The sequence below is a fragment of the Colobus angolensis genome, unplaced genomic scaffold (genome assembly GCF_000951035.1).
Source record: "Colobus angolensis palliatus isolate OR3802 unplaced genomic scaffold, Cang.pa_1.0 Scaffold6, whole genome shotgun sequence".
NCBI lineage: Eukaryota > Metazoa > Chordata > Mammalia > Primates > Cercopithecidae > Colobus > Colobus angolensis.
In genome coordinates this window covers 14705068-14722199 of record NW_012119598.1, presented here as the reverse complement: position 1 = coordinate 14722199, position 17132 = coordinate 14705068, and the positions used below count along the sequence as shown (strand labels likewise).

The window sequence follows — 17132 nt, the reverse complement described above, 5'->3', positions numbered from 1 at the left end:
TAAGAATATTCTAAAACTGGCCAGGGGTGGTGGCTCACACCTGTAATCCCAGCACTCTGGTAGGCTGAGGCAGGTGGATAGGTTGAGATCAGGAGTTTGAGATCAGCCTGGCCAAAATGATAAAATCTTATCTCTACTGAAAATTTAAAAAATCAGCCAGGTGTGGTGGCACATGTAGTCAGTCCCAGCTACTCAGAAGGCCAAAATGATAAAATCTTATCTCTACTGAGAATTTAAAAAATCAGCCAGGTGTGGTGGCACATGTAGTCAGTCCCAGCTACTCAGAAGGCTGAGGCAGGAGGATCACCTGAGCCCAGGAGGCAGAGGTTGCAGTGAGCTGAGATCACACCACTTCACTCCAGCCTGGGCCACAGAGCAAGATTTTTGTCTCAAAAAAAAATTTTGTAATTAAAGAATATTCTAAAACTGATTCAAGAACCTCTATGATCCTCAAGCAAGATAAATAGTAGAGAAAAAGTGCCTCAGCACATCATAATAGAACTCCTCAATACCAAAGACAAAGAAAAAAATTTTAACACACAGAGGAAAAAGGCACATCACCTCTAAAGGACCAAAGTGAGACTGACAGCCGATTTCTCAACAAAAATAATGGAAAACAGAGAACAATGAAATTACATCTTTAAAGTGCTGAAAGAAACTGTCAATCTAGAATTCCACATGCAGCAAAAATATGCTTCAAAAATTAAGACAAAATACTTTCAAACAGGTAAAAATAGAAATACTAAAGGGCGTTCTTCCAGCAAAAAGAAAATAATCCCAAAGGGAAACACAGACTTACATGAAGGAATGAAAATAAATGATAAATATAAATACTGTATAAAACAGCAATAATCATGTATCAGGTTATTTTATTCATGTGTGGAATTAAAATGATACAACCATTCCAAAAAGAGCAAGGGGTTTATGGAGTCAAAGTATTCTAATAACACTACATCATCACCGAAGGATTAAAATACTAATTTAATGTATATTCATAAGTGAAAATAGATGCTATAATCTCTAGGATAACAGCCAAAAGAGTAAAACACAATGTATAACTATCAAGAAAAGAAGAAAACTGAATTAAAATTGCTTTATTAATTTTTTTAAAAGCAAGAAAGAAGAAAAGAAGAACAAAGAACAGATAGGACAGTTGGAAAACAAATAGTACAATGGGAAGTTTAAACCCAATTATATTATCAAGTACTTTACATGTAAATGAACTATTAGCTGCTCGAAAGATTGTCAGGTGAGATAAGTAAACAAAAGCCAGCTATATGCGGCTTATAAAACAAACAACTAAAAATAAAGTAAGGAAATTTAAAGTATATAAAAAGATATACCATGGAAACACTAACCAACTAACAAAGGAGAGTTGGTATATACTATTATAAGACCTGTAAACAGTAAGTCAAGAACCATTATGAGAGGTACAGAGAGGAAAGGGGTACAATACACCAAGGAATTAAAACAATTATAGGTTTGTATGTATTTAATAACATATCCTTAAAATATATATTTAAAAACTGACAGAATGAAAAGTAGAAAAATTCATCATCACAGTAAGAGATTTTGCTTATCCATTCCAATAACTGACAGAATAAGCAGACTGAAAAACTGTAGATAGAAACTTTGATCAATACAATTAATGAATTTGACCCAATCTATGTGCACCAAATTCTGCAACTACAACTACAGAACATATTGTGTAGTCTATTCAAGTGCATGTCTATCACTCAGCAAAAATGATCATATCCAGGCCATAAGAATAGTCTCAAAAATATCAAAAGACTAAAACGTTAATAGCATGTTCTTTGACAATAGCTGGATTAAGCTAGAAATCAACAAGATTTTTAGAATATCCTAAACCATTGGAAATTAAGCAATAAATGTCTAATAACTTGTGGTCAAAGAAAAAAACACATGGCTATTTTTAAATATTTTGAGCAGAAAAAATGTGACAGAATTTAAGAGGATACTATTAAAGCCATGCTTAAGGAAAATGCAGAGCTTTGAATGCATATGTTAGAAAAGTTGAAAATCAATAATCTAAGTATCATTTTCACAAAGTTAGAAAAAACAGAAAACCCAAAGCCAAAAATATTAGGAAAGTACTAACTATGAACAGAAATTAATAAATTAGAAAATAAGCATACAATAGCAAAAAAAAAGTCAAAATAAGTTCACTGATAAAATAATAAATTTGATAAACCCCAGGCAAGGGGGGAAGAAAGGCACAGATCGTAAATATCAAGAATGCAAAGGGAGGCACTATTCAGATACTTACACCAATCTCTCTCCTAAACAGACAAATTCTTAAACAAAATATCACCAAACTGAGTCCAACAAAACACTAAAATAATAGCACATCAGTTGGATTTTTGATAGAAACGCAAAACTGTTCTAACATTTTTTAAAATGTGATTACCATATTGACAAAATAAAGGAGAAACAAATCATATGATCATCTCAATAAATGCAGAAAATCATTTGCTAAAACTCAACACATGTTCATGATTAAAATAACCATTAATTAGAAATGAGAATTTTCTTAATCGATAAAAAGGTTTCAACACTTCTAAGCAAGAGCCGTATTTTAAATATTGAATGCTTTCCCCCTGAAGTTGGGAATAAGACAAAGTACACGCTATCACCATTTCTATTCAAAATTATAATTGAGGTCCTAGATAGAGCAATGAGGCAATAAAAAAAGTGAAAGAGATAAGAATCAGACAAGAAAGAAACAAAGCTCTTTATCCATCACATACAGTGATTATGCACATAGAAAATCCAAATCATTCTACAAATAAGTTATTAAGATTAAGAAGTGAATACAGCAAAATCCCTGGAATCAAGGTCAAGATATAAAAATGTATTTATATACACAAGAAACAAAAAATTACAAGGTGAAATTTTAAAAGATGGCATTTGCAATAACAATAAAAAGAACAAATCTAATGAAAGAAGTACAAGAATACTACAGAGAGAACTTCCAAACATTACTTAGAGAAACTAAAGACAACAAATGGAGAGCTATATTGTGTTCATTGATTAGCAGACTCAATATTATAAAAATGTCAACTCTCCCAAATTGATCTACAGAGTCAATGCAATTCTGATAAAAATCTATCAGGTTGTTTGTGGAAACTGACAGGATGATCCTAAAATCTGTATGTAAATGCCAAACACTAAAAATGGGCTAAAAGAAAATCAAGACAAAAAAACAAAACTGAAGAACTTATACTACCTGGTATCAGGATTACATCAATGTAAGACGCTTTTTTGTTTTTGTTTTTTTGAGATGGAGTCTCGCTCTTGTCGCCCAGGCTGGAGTGCAGTGATGCAATCTTGGCTCACTATAACCTCTGCCTTCTGGGTTCAAGCAATTCACATGCCTCAGGCACCCAAGTAGCTGGGATTACAGGTGTGAACCACCACGCCTGGCTAATTTTTGTATTTTTAGTAGAGACAGGGTTTCGCCACGTTGGCCAGGCTGGTCTCAAACTCCTGACCTCAAGTGATCCACCCACCTTGGCCTCCCAAAGTGCTGGGATTATGTAAGACACTTTATTAGACAAATACATCATAAGGACAAAATACAGGTTCCAGACAGAGATTCATAAGCATATGATTACTTATTTTTATGAAAAGGATGCCACTGCAATTTAATGGAGAAGGGATCATCTTTTCAATAAATAATGCTGGGTCAACAAGATATTTACATAGATAAAAATCATTTTGACCCTTACCTCACACCATACACAAAAATCAATTCAAAGGAGTTATAAATCTAAATGTGAAAAGTAAAACAATAAAACTTCTTGGTAGCATAGGAGAATATCTTCATGATCTTGGAGCAGGCAAAAAATTCTTAAGACACAAAAAGCACTAACATTAAAATAAGATATATAAATGAGTTCATTAAAATTAAACACTTCTGATTGAAAAATTATAAGAGTTAAAAGCAAGCTATAGTGTGGAAGAATTCCACAATAAATATATTGCACAAAGGACTTCTATCTAGAAAATATAAAGAACTCCATAAAAATCAGTAAGAAAAAGATAATCTTTTTTAATGGACAAAAATACTTGAACTGGCATTTCATGGAAGAGGCTATCCAAATGGCTAATAAAACATGAAAAAATGCTCAACATCACTTATTAGGAAAGTACAAATAAAAACTACAATGAGATATCATTTTTCATCTGCCACTATGACTGGCAATACAACTATGAGCGAGAATACGAAACAACTAGAACTTTCATACACTGATGTTGAGAATGTCACTGATATAACCACCTGGAGAACTGTGTGGCAAATGCTTGATAGCAATATCACAGCTAAATCATTCATATAACCCATGACCTTTCTACTTCTACAGAGAGGCACAACAGAAATGCTCACATACACATGTATAAGAATGTTTATAGCAGCACTATTTGTAATAGCTGAAAACGGGAACATCCCAAATGTCTATGAACAGTACGATTTTAAAAAGTGTGCTACAGGCAACAATGAAATACTACACCAAAATGAGAGAGACAAAAAACAAACTATTACTACATCCAGCAGCAAGGATGAATATCCTAAATAGTTGATGAAAGCTATCAAACACACACACATAAAGTACACACTGCCTGATTCCATTTGTATACAGTTCTAAAATGGGCAAAACTAATCAACAGTGTTAGAATTCAGACTATGGGTCGCCTTTGGGGGCAGGTAATAACTGAAAAAAAGGCAAAGGAAGGATTTGGGGGTGATAGTAATCTTCTATTTTTTGATGTGAGTAGTAGTTACACAGGGGACTCACTTGAAAATGCATGAAAGCTGTATATCCTCATGATTCGTGCACTTTCCTATACGTATGTTAACCTTCAATAACAAGAGTATCTAAAAATAAAAGTAATGCTTCCTATGTCTATACAGGATACACACAACACAAAACAGGTAATGTGATTGTGAAAAGTCTACATGTAACACCACGAGAGATTTTTTAAAACTCATATCTGATCATTTACTCCCCTGCTTAAAATATTTTACCATCTACCTCATCTGGCCTCTGTCTACCTCACCAGCCACATCTCTTACTCCTTTCTCCTCCCCGACCTCACTCCATCCCCCCCAATTCTTTTTACTCTCCAAAAGAAGCCACATTATCTCAAATGGATTCTAAGCTTTTACGATGCCCAGTTCCCTCTTTATAGCTCTTTTACCCACTCTCACCACCCCAAACTTTCCCATATTTGCCTGCTTTCCTGGGTCATCCTTCATCCAGTAGAGACATCAATTATTCCCAAATCCCAAATCTTGCTTGGATGCCTCTCCTACAGATCCCACAGGCATATATGCCCTATCATGATACACACTTGTGTAACGACCAGACACTTACCTGTAATTTCTTCTGTTCGCATCAGCAGGGTAGGGCTATACTTGATTTGTTCATCTTTGAGTCATTAGTGCCTAGCACAGTGTTACTTAAGAAATTTCCTACTCTACAATGTGAGATTTTTACGAGAGCTGTCTAAATTTTCCCCTTTTAAAACTGTCTGTGAAAGAAAAATTTGTATTTATAGACCAATCACGACCATTTAAATTTACTGCAGATCAAAGAATAACTGAATCTCAATAGAGATATTATCCTGAGTTCTAAAATGCTTTAAACTTCTTCTAATTATGTGTCCAGTTGTCTACATAAAGCTGTTTAAGGATTTCTAACTCTTCCATCATTGTCTATAAAGACAGGGAGAAGCAAAACATTAAATTTTTCATGATGCTAGTTCCTTACTGATATGGCTTGGCTCTGTGTCCCCACCCAAATCTCACGTTGAATTTTAATTCCCAAAGTTGCAGGTGGGGCCTGGTGGTAGGTGATTAGATAAAGGGGCGGTTTCTAATGGTTTAGCACCATACCCATAGTGCTGTCTCGTGACAGAGTTCTCAGGAGATCTGGTTCTTTGAAAGCCTGTGGTACCTCTCCCATCTCTCTTCCTCCTTCCTGCTCTGGCCATGTAAAATGTGCCTCCTTTCCCTTCGCCTTGTGCCATGATTCTTAAGTTTCCTGAGGCTTCCCCAGCCGTGCTTCCTGCACAGCCTGCAGAACTGTGAATCAATTAAATCTCTTTTCTTCATAAATTACCCACTCGCAAGTAGTTCCTTATAACAATGTGAGAATGAACTAATACACTCACCCACCAAAACTGTATCAACAGCATAGGGCATTTCTAGTACCCCATTATGATAAGTGATGTCTATCTCAAATGAATCATAGCAAGATGTCTTATTTTTAAACATCTTTTGTATATATTCCATGTAAGATACATTGCTGAGTAAGTTTTCTATCCATACATTATCATGATTAAGAGATCATAACAATTTCAACAGTTTCAGTGACATCGTATGGTTATAACTAATGTGCTATCTTTTTGGATCATCAAATGTTCTGATTTCCTGTGAAAATATCTTCTACTTGTTAATATGTGGTTTGTAAGTCATTTCACTGTCCGAATCAGAGTGAAAGACTTCCAGCTCTAATCTGAATATCTGAATAAAGGCCTTGATATTCTGACTTTAGGAATACTTTCCTGCTAGCTACAGTAATTTATTTGGTCATGATACATACACATATCTTCTATGTGTGAAATATGGAAAATGTTGAATTGACAGTTAAGTCAACATACGGGGACTACATCTGGGAATACTACACTGGGATTACAACTTTAGGCAAAAAAAAGACATTGTTTCTGCCCTGTTGGAGCTTACAGTCTACTGAGGATGGTATCAATCTATCACATAAATAAATGTAAAATTAAAATTGTGGTAAATACACCATCTCTCACCTGGACTATCGAAATTGGCTCCTAACAAGTCTCCCTGGTACCAATCTTGTCCCCTTACATCTTCCATGTAGATTTGTTCTCTACATGGAATAGTATTTCTAAAATGATAACCAAATTACTCCCATCTTTCCCAGACCACTTCTACAAAAAGTCCTCCAGTGGCTTCCTATTCCACATAGAATAAAACTCAAGTCCTTACCACAAATAACAAAGTCTGGAGCAATCTGGCCACCCTTTTCTTTCTAACCTCATTTCATATGACTCTCCTGCCTTCTCTCTCTGACTCAGGGCCTTTGCACTGATTCTGTCTGAAATGCTCTGCTCTTGAGCAAATCTTCTCTTGTCACTCAAACTCCTATTTAAATGTTACCTTACCTTTTAATCTAAGGTACTCATCCACTCATTTGCATTATTTTAATTATCTCAATTTTATTTATCTCTGCTAATATTCTTGTTTATTTGGATTTGTTTGTCCAGGATAGAAGAATAACAAACAGACTAGAAAAAAGGAGTGGGGCTGCCAGCCAGCACTGAGAGCTCATGCTTGGATCACAGTTCGGTCTTCATAATCCTATCTAAATGGCAAACTACCTATGACGAAACAGAGATGGCATAAGCCTACCCCACTGCACCACCTCTGGAAGTACAACTGTTGTACACAAATCAAAAAAACATTGTTGGAGAAGTCACTCAGAAAAACAGGCGAAAGTACAGAATATTTGGGTCTAATGAAATCACATTAAAATGCCTTTCAAACCAAGAGATGTCATTAAAACGACTAACATAATTGTGAGCAAGGGAAATGAAGAATCCAACAGAATGAAAGAAGATATCTCAAACGTTGGTGGGCAAAGCGTAAAGCTGATATAGACAGACAGGCTTGGCCCTCCTGTATAGTCATCATAACAACAAGGGACTCCATAACAGTAAGAGACAGGGTGAGGAGTGACTCTGAATCAAGTCTAGGACTACACTATTCAACATGGCAGCCACTCGTCACGTTTGGCTATTGAGCACTTGAAATGTGGCTGGTGCAAATAAGCTGAAATCTACATCATATTTAATTTCAATTAATTTAAATTTAGAAACTGAACCAATGAAAAATATTTTTCCTGCAAATATAACATTACTCTTTTGGTAAGACCACATTTCTTTTCTTTCTTTCTTTTTTTTTTTTTTTTCTTTTTTTTTGAGACAGAGTCTCCTCCTGTTGCCCAGGCTGGAGTGCAGTGGTGCAATCTTGGCTCACTGCAACCTCCGCCTCCCAGATTCAAGCGATTCTCCTGCCTCGGTTTCCTGAGTAGCTGGGACTACAGGCACGCGCCACCAGGTCTAGCTAATTTTTGTATTTTTAGTGGAGACGGGGTTTCACCATGTTGGCCAGGCTGGTCTCAAACTCCCAACCTCAGGTGATCTATCCACCTCAGCCTTCCAAAGTGCTAGGATTACAGGAGTGAGCCACCATGCCCGGCCTCACTTTAACTGCTGAAAATTTACCATCCAAATTGAGATGTTAGAAATTCTAAGTATAAAATGCACACCAGATTCCAAATTGTTTGTGCAAAATGAAAATGTTTAGTATCTCATTAATAATTTTTTTATTGATTACATGTTGAAATTATAGTAATTTTTATATATTAGGTTAAATAAAATCTATTACTAAAAATAATTACTTTTTACTTTTTCTTTTTTTTTTTAAGGGGCAGAGTCTCACTCCATACTGGAGTGCAGTGGAATAATCATGGCTCATGGAAACCTGAACTCCTGAGCTCAAGCAATCCTCCTGCCTCATCCTATCTCGGCCTTCGGAGCAGCTGGGACTACACATGCGTACCACCGTGCCCAGCTAATTTTAGCACTTTTTGTAGAGGTGGGATCTCACTATGTTGCCCAAGCTGGTCTTGAACTCCTGGCCTCAAGTGATCTTCCTGCTTCGGCTCCAGGTGTGAGTCGCGCACCTGGCCAAATCTTACTGTTCAATATCACTACCCATAACTTAGAAGTACATATTTCAGATAGTGTTGGTCTAAGGGTTAAAAAACCAACACTATCTGAAAAGAAGGGTTTGGAGTCTCCTATTGTTATGATGACTACACAGGAGAGCCAAGCCTGTCCATCTATGTCATAGGAAGAATTCTCCAGAATGTGTGCCATCCAGTTGCAGCATTCAAGCCTTAAATGTGTGATCAATAAGCAACCATATTTTAATTAAAAAATGGTCAGACAGCAATTTCAAATCAATATGGGATGGTAAGATAACTAAAGTTCACCTAGAATGGCACCTTCAGTTTATCTGAGATTATAAACTTCCTTCTAGCGGGTAACTAACTCCCATCTAGAGAAGGTTTAGAATTAAATATAGAGATGAGGAAAATCACACTTGTATTATTACTTTTTAGAAAAGTTTAGAAATATGTCTTATATTAATTGGAACAGCCTGTGCACAATTTAAAAGAATCTGACATCAAACTGACAGATGAGCCTTGTGATTCTAGTTCAAAATGTGTAATAGATTTTAGATAAGATTTATTTTGATTGAAATGTTTAGGAGTATTTGACTATGTCTATACAATATTAATTTTGTAAGTGACAAAATATTCAAAGGAACTTCACCTAAGTATTTGGTAAGGTTTTACTTACTTGAGTCATAAATTTGCCCAATAAGCATATGATTTATCTAAACAGAACAATCAATAATTAAAGTAACACGTGCAATTTAAAATATTTGGGCCGGGTGCGGTGGCTCAAGCCTGTAATCCCAGCACTTTGGGAGGCCGAGACGGGTGGATCACGAGGTCAGGAGATGGAGACCATCCTGGCTAACCCGGTGAAACCCCGTCTCTACTAAAAAATACAAAAAACTAGCCAGGCGAGGTGGCAGGCGCCTGTAGTCCCAACTCGGGAGGCTGAGGCAGGAGAATGGCATAAACCTGGGAGGCGGAGCTTGCAGTGAGCTGAGATCCGGCCACAGCACTCCAGCCTGGGCGGCAGAGTGAGACTCCGTCTCAAAAAAAAAAAAAAAAAAAAAAAAAATTTAAGGTTTGAAATTTAACTAAGTTCATAAATGAGGCTGATAATTTAAGAAATCCAATCTATTCAATTTGAATTAAAGTTTAGTCAAAGAAAAAGTGAACATGATTGCTCATATTTACCAGATATATAAACAGAGTATTAAGATATGCAAGTTGAACTTAAAGGCCTAAAGAAAATTAGATTTTTGTTTCTACCTGAAATAAATTAAATATTAATTTTCCTTTCTCCACACAAAACTTACCCTTAATAACTAATAATTAAGTACATTAGAAATGTTAATTTATTTAATCCTCACAATCACCAAGTGAAGTAATATTATTGTCTCCACTTTAAAGGTAATTGTCTTAGTCTGTTCAGATTGCTATAACAAAATACCATATGCTGAATGGCTTATAAACAACAGAAATTTCTTTATTACTGTTCTGAGAACTGGGAAGTCCAGGATTAAGGTGCTGACAGATTAGGTATCTGATAAAAGACCACTTATTGGTTTACAGATGGTGCCTTCTCACTATGTTCTCACATGGCAGAAGGGGCCAATGACCTCTCTGGGGTCTCTTTTATAAGGGCACTAACACTATTTGTGAGGGCTCCACCCTCATGGCCTAATCACCTCCTAAAGGCCCTACCTCCTAATATGATCACCTTGGGGGTTAGAATTTCAACATATGAATTTGGAGGGGACATAAGAATGCTGTCCATTGCAGCAATGAAATGAAGGCACAGAGAGATTAAGCAGCTACCTCAAGATCATATCACTAAAAGGTGGCAGAGCCAGTATTCAAATCCAGGCTGTCTGGCTTCTCATATTGGCATTGAACATTAAAAAAAAAAAAAAGAAAAAAGGTCATAGTGATCTAAATAATTAGATGATCATAAAAGTGGTTTTATTCCATACTGTTAAGATTCTAAATCTCTTACTCCTTTCTTCCCCCCAGGAGTTATCAAGAAAAGTACGCACCAGGAATTCCAGGAAAACCCCATGCCGTGCAGGGGAATGACCCAAATGAAAACATCTTCCCAGACTTCTAACTTCATCCCTTATACCACACTCCAGACCTTCAGCATCCTAAAACAAGGAAATCTCCCACCGTAACAAAGAGCACGTTGCTCTGACCTTCAGAGAATTTAGCCTGCGGTATATGACATTTATTGAGTTACTTTTCATTTCATTTCATCCTATACCACTCAGGTAGCACTTGTCCTTATTCATTTCCAATCCAGAACACAGTATAAAACAAAACACAAATTCAGGAGACAGAAAATAACTCCATTTAATTTTTTGGGTTTTTTTTTCCAAAATTAGACTTGAGGATAGGGGCTCTCTCCCTCCTTCTACTCCAAAAGCCCATCTGAGGTCTGCAGCAATAATTGTAAACAACGATGTCTTTTTCTTGGCTACCTCCAGAGAACTACCTCCTCCTTCTCAGCCATCCATACCTGCCACTCTGAATTTGCTCTACCAGGCAGTTCTCAACTGCCACTCCTTCCAAAGTAACATAATCCCAAAAGCATCTTCACTGCAGCAGGAAGGCATTCTTTGTCTGCTGGTAATTAACAAAGCAATCATAGTCAAATTCAGATTGTGGTTTATCCACACAAATCATGTTTTTAAATCTACCAACTCTGTACAATCTTGGATAAGCTATTTATTAGCCTTTTATAGATGAGGAAACAAGAATTATGGTGATGATCAAAAGAGACAGCTTATGTGGAATACTTAATAGCGTACCTGGCACCAAGTAAATGCTTAATAAATAGTAGTTATTACAATATTTACTATTAAATCAACCCACAGAACTATGTTTACTCACTTGCTTTTATGAACAGCTGTCTCTTATTTAGTACTACTTTTCACATAGCTTAAATAAGGCTCCTGAAATTAAAATGCTTACTCATTCTTCTATGGAGACAGTAAGAACATGTGTTATTTCAGAGGAGGGACATGCACAGAGTTCCACTGGGAGAGAGTGAGAAGGCAGTATCACTTAGTCCTTAGCACATGTAAGAGGTAGCCTAGGGAAGAGCAGGTGAGCCCAGATTGAGGATAACCCCGTGAGGCAATGCAAATGGATCAACATTTCCAAGATAGATTTACATGTAGATAGCACGGCCAATACCACAGAAAATATGTAGTCACCCCTCAATATCTGCAGGGGGGTGGGCTTCAGGACCCCCAAGGATACCAAAATCTGAGGATGCTCAAGTCCCTGGTATAACATGGCACAGTATTTGCAAGTAACCTATGTACATCCTGCCATGTACTTTAAATCATCTGTAGATTACTTATAATACCTAATACAATGTAAATATCATGTAAATAGTTCCTAGACTGGATTTCTTATTTGTATTATTTTTTATCATTGTATTGTTATTTTTTTCCAAATATTTCCAATCCATAATTGATAGAATCTGCAGATATGCAAGGGTGACCATATTCTTTAAATATATGAATACAAACAATAAATTAAAGAACAACCACCTTTGGAAAACATCTTTTTCATAAATTATTCTAGTTTCTATGTACAGAAAAAAATACTGGTACATGTCACAAAGTGCTATGAAGAAATGCTTCTTGTTTTATGACTTTAGGTTTTGTTGATTTTTAGCAAAAAGAGAAAATAAGATGGGGGAGGAAAGCCCAAGCATAATAATTAGTGTCATTATTTCTACACTTAGTAGATATCAGTAAATAGAAAATAAAGCTTGCTGCATTCCTTGACATAAAGCCAGGATTCTGGTATATTTTATGTACCTTTGGGTTAACATAACAGAAAGAGATCATATCAGTTTCCTCATTCATAAAATAGGGATAATAGTACCTACTTCAAAGGGTTGTTGTGAGGATTAAATTAGTTGATATTTCTGAAGTACTTGGAAAAGTGGCCCATAGGGAAGAATTCATAAGGGTTTGATTGACAGAGAAGGGCTGGAAGTCAAAATTACTGCAATCAGACTAAACAAGGTCTCAGGAAACCAATATACAGGAAGAAAAAAAGGCCAGAGAAGACCACACAGAAACCTTTTATTGAAGATTTAAAATTCAAGAGTTTGAGTAAACAACAATTCTTCAATATAACTATGCCTGACACATCACATGGTGATCAACTTATGTAAAACACCATGTCTGCCTTGAATGACCATAGCTATAGAAGAGGGAAGATGGTTCACAACAGACTGCTCACAAACACAACTCTCACTCAAATACATCAAATATGTTAGCCAAACACACAGTTTTATTTTATAGTTCCATTGCCATCTTGATTATCTAAATCATGCACCTGACCAATTAGATAACATTATTCATGTGGAAACATTTTATTATTGGGCCTTAATTTGTGGTTTACAATATTTAAAGTGCACTTAAATCACAATTTGAGAGAGTCATGTTTTAGTTAATTGGGAGGAAAAACGGAGGCAAGTGACCAGGACCAGCACCAGCATCTCTTCTGTAGGACTGGCCACCCTTTGGAAATGGTCACTAGGTAAAGACCTCAGGTAATTTGCTTTAGAGTCTGGACCATAAAGTGTTAAAGAGATTATTAGAGCCACCACTGTCTCCCAGCTTCCAACCCCAGACTCCCTGACCCTACCCTCCCAACCACCACCAGTGCACCCCCACCCCTGCACCACTTTTGGCCACTACACCCGCAGACTCTCAGTATGTACTGATCTCTTTAACACCTTTTAACTCACTGCTGCCTCCACCTCCTAGTTCTTTGGTTTTCACTTCAAACAACTATAAGATAAAGAAGCAAAGATCAAGTTCAAAGTATGTATGGAAATAAGCAGTCACCTAACAGGATCCCAAATTCCACCATCCAACATACAAAGTCTACAAATAGTCAAAACGCAAAATACAAAGATTATAATGTGTTTTTTTATGCACACTATTTTCTGATCAAATTACAAATTAACCAAATCATCATTAAAATAAGCTCTGGAAATATAAAACGTTTTTTTAAAAACATTACAAAATTAACGACTTCTGAAAAAAGGAAGGCCGAAAACAAGACCAAAGGAGAATATTTGGGTATCATACACAAAGAATTACATATAAAATAAATAACCCTAATAGTTGAAAAACAAGGCAGTCCCCAAATACAAGAGGTCAGTTGACTTTCATCAAGCAACACAGAATATACAGAAGGAAACATTTGATAAACATTGGATGACTGATGTCCAAAACCATACTATATAACTGCTACAAACAATTGGCACATAAGGAAAACAATCGTTTACCTTGAACTATGTTTATATCATTTAAATTATGTACAATACTGTATAAAAGTATATATTTTCCCCAAGCACTTGTGGCTTACCAAACAGCTTAAGACATCTTATCTCCATTTGAACTGAAAACACGAACAATGAAACACATGCCCACAAAAGTTTTTCAGCTTCTATCAATCACTATTAATAATCCATGTTACTAAACACCACATCCTATCACCATGACCATGTGTCTCCTGTGCCTTTTCTCAGTACAGTAGTTCTGATCAATACCCACTGTGCACAATATCTTATATTTATAGCATTTTGTCTTGAGGTCTCAGGGTCACATTATTCTCCCTAGCCACAAATCTAAACCTAAGTGTTTGGGTAATGAAGAAATCATTTAAAAACTACCATCTTTCACAAATGTGCTTTTATAAATGCTACGACACATTGCACTACATGCTAAATTACCAACCAGTAATCATGTTATCACAGTGCAACTAGAAATTGCAAGAGAATGTTGACCCAGAAACAGCTAATAAAGGCTTCAGTGGTTTTAGGCTGCCCATGCAGGCTTGCGTGGTTACAAACAACTACTTTCAATGGCACAAATATAATGTTAATCCTAACTTACACAGGAACATTTGTGGCTCATTTTTTTTTTCTTTGGATATGCTTCATAAACTAAATTACAGAATTCTTTCAGGTAGAATACAGCTATGGTGACGATTATCAAGCCATATTTTACAGCTTATACCAAAACTCAGGGCCAGTTTTACTTCATAAAATTAAAACTCGGAAGCTAGAAATGCAGGAAAAGACTCCTAGTCCTGTGAATCAGCAAGAGTGATGACTAGTATTTTACACCTGGGGATATGCAGTGCTGTTGCCTGCTTCCACCAGGTGGCTAAACCATGGACAGAAAGCACACTTTCTGTTTGCATTTTCTAAGGACATATTGCAGATATCATAGTATTTTTTGTTTCATTATCCGGTTATGCACATACCTCAGAACACTAGTAACACATATAATCATGCCAGATTATTGTTTTCCACTGCACTGACACAAGCTTCATTTCATGCTTCAGAGCTCTTATAACTACAACCAAGCAGTGCATGCAATACATGATTGTTGATTTCTGTATACTGACTTTATATTTTGGCAGAAAATGATGCAGCTTTGAAGAAGCCAAACTATATTGAATGTTGTGCTTGCATGAGCTAGCAGGAAAGGCAAAGCACCAGTTCTTACTCTGCTAAATTCACCATGGATATCTCCATTCTTCGTCACTCAGATTAAGGGCCACAACATAAATGTTGAGGCTAGAACTCACAGTGTGGGTTTCATCTGGCTGAAAGCATGGACCAAGTCCTTTAACTTGAATGCTCATTTTGCTAACAAAGATCTGAATAAAGCTGTTCTCTTGGTCCCTTAGGAAAAAAACACACACACACACAAATAATTTATTTTTAGTACAAAACATAAAGCTACATTCTCTGTCTATATAATGTGCCTAGGCTTCAATATCCTGTTTGCTGTTCACGCTTAAGTGAGAAAATACTTATTTTTCTCTTATGTTTATCTTCTCAAAACAGATCTACTTCGTTTTAATCAATGTACCATTTCATTACCGTTATGAAAGAGTATTTAGCAGAGCATCTGTGAATCTTCCACAGGTAAAATTCAGTTTAAAAACAAGCCCAATTGTGAAATAACCTGCAAACTGTTATTGCAACTTCAATCCTTTAGTTTCCAATACAATCTTCTAATGAAGTGACATTACTTAAAGTTGCTGGCAAATATGAACAGACTGAGAAACCTAGTAATCAGCAGGCTAACAGGTGTTAAAATCCCAAAAGAGGGAAGAGGAATATTAGATCATCACTCTTTGCCCGACACCTCAAATAGCTGTAATACCCAGAATTCCAATCAACTGCAATTCAAAATGATCTGTGGTACTGTTTGTTTTAATTACTTTCTAGCAAAAATGTAACTTCTTGCATTCCATATAGAGTTCTTTAACTGACCTATTTATTCCAACTTATACATTATTTTACTAAGTTGGATATACAACTTTATGTATATGTTAATTAATTTTCCAGTTACCAATATGACATCTCATATTATTTAAATATGATTTAAAACAGGTCTTATTAACATATATACAATTTCCTTCTGAATTGATCAACTGTATCTCTGAAAATGTATGTTTTCTTTCATATTACTACATGTAAGATGATGTCTAAGTACCAAAAAAGTAAGTCTTCACAGTCACAATTTAAATCTGTGCTTCGCATCTGCAACAAACTAATTATCACGAAGTGACTGTAAGGCTTGGGGCCACTGAGAAAGGGCAGGGGTACCTTTAACATATCCAGTGCCCCAATGGCAACCGCATCATGGTCCTTATCATCACACTCATAAACACCGAGGCAAACACCGCCCAGCTACCTGCCACCAGGTGTTTTGGATTGCCTCCCTACACACAAAAAAACACAACCCACTTTCCAGTTCCTTACAGCATGAACACAATACCTTCCAGAAACAAAAGCAATGACCTCGGTGCCAAGTATCTCCTCGACAAAGTATCGGTACTGCTCTACACTCTGGTCTTGCCAGCCGGGGAAACCCGGGCTACCCTTACCATCTAGTTATAAGTGCAACTGCACCGTCCAAAGGAAAAGGTCTTTCGATTCAATATCCAAACGAACTTCAGAAGTCCCCTCAAAATGCTTCAGCCACAGATATAAAAATGGGCTCACTTTTCAGAGATTTGTAAAAATCTTTCGCTTGTCCCTCCATGCCCTCCTCAAAGAGAATACCATGAAACATGAAAATCCAAAGGTAAATATTTTCATACCTTTTTTTCCCCCTAAAAGCCTCGATGGCACGCCAAGAAGGAAAAAACAACAACAACAGAGGGGCAGCTCCCTGAGCAGGTGCAGCCCGCGCGGGCGCTCCGCAACCGCCCTCCGCAGCGCAGCCCCTCAAGTTGGTGCCAGGACGGCGGCCTCCGCGGTGCCCGGAGGGAGACACCGCG

The 17132-nt window shown here is 36.6% G+C and overlaps 1 protein-coding gene across 3 annotated transcripts in view; it reads right to left on the bottom strand.

Moving 5' to 3' along the window:
- Positions 1-17132, bottom strand: part of RNF182 (ring finger protein 182) — a 55007-nt gene that overhangs the window by 37010 nt on the left and 865 nt on the right. For 2 of the 3 annotated variants that reach the window (XM_011962724.1, XM_011962725.1), the window contains exon 1: positions 16953-17132. The exons of the other annotated variant lie outside the window; for it this stretch is intronic. The gene's annotated coding sequence lies outside the window, so the exon portion shown is untranslated. The remainder of the gene's footprint in view (positions 1-16952) is intronic. 3 annotated transcript variants of the gene reach the window in all.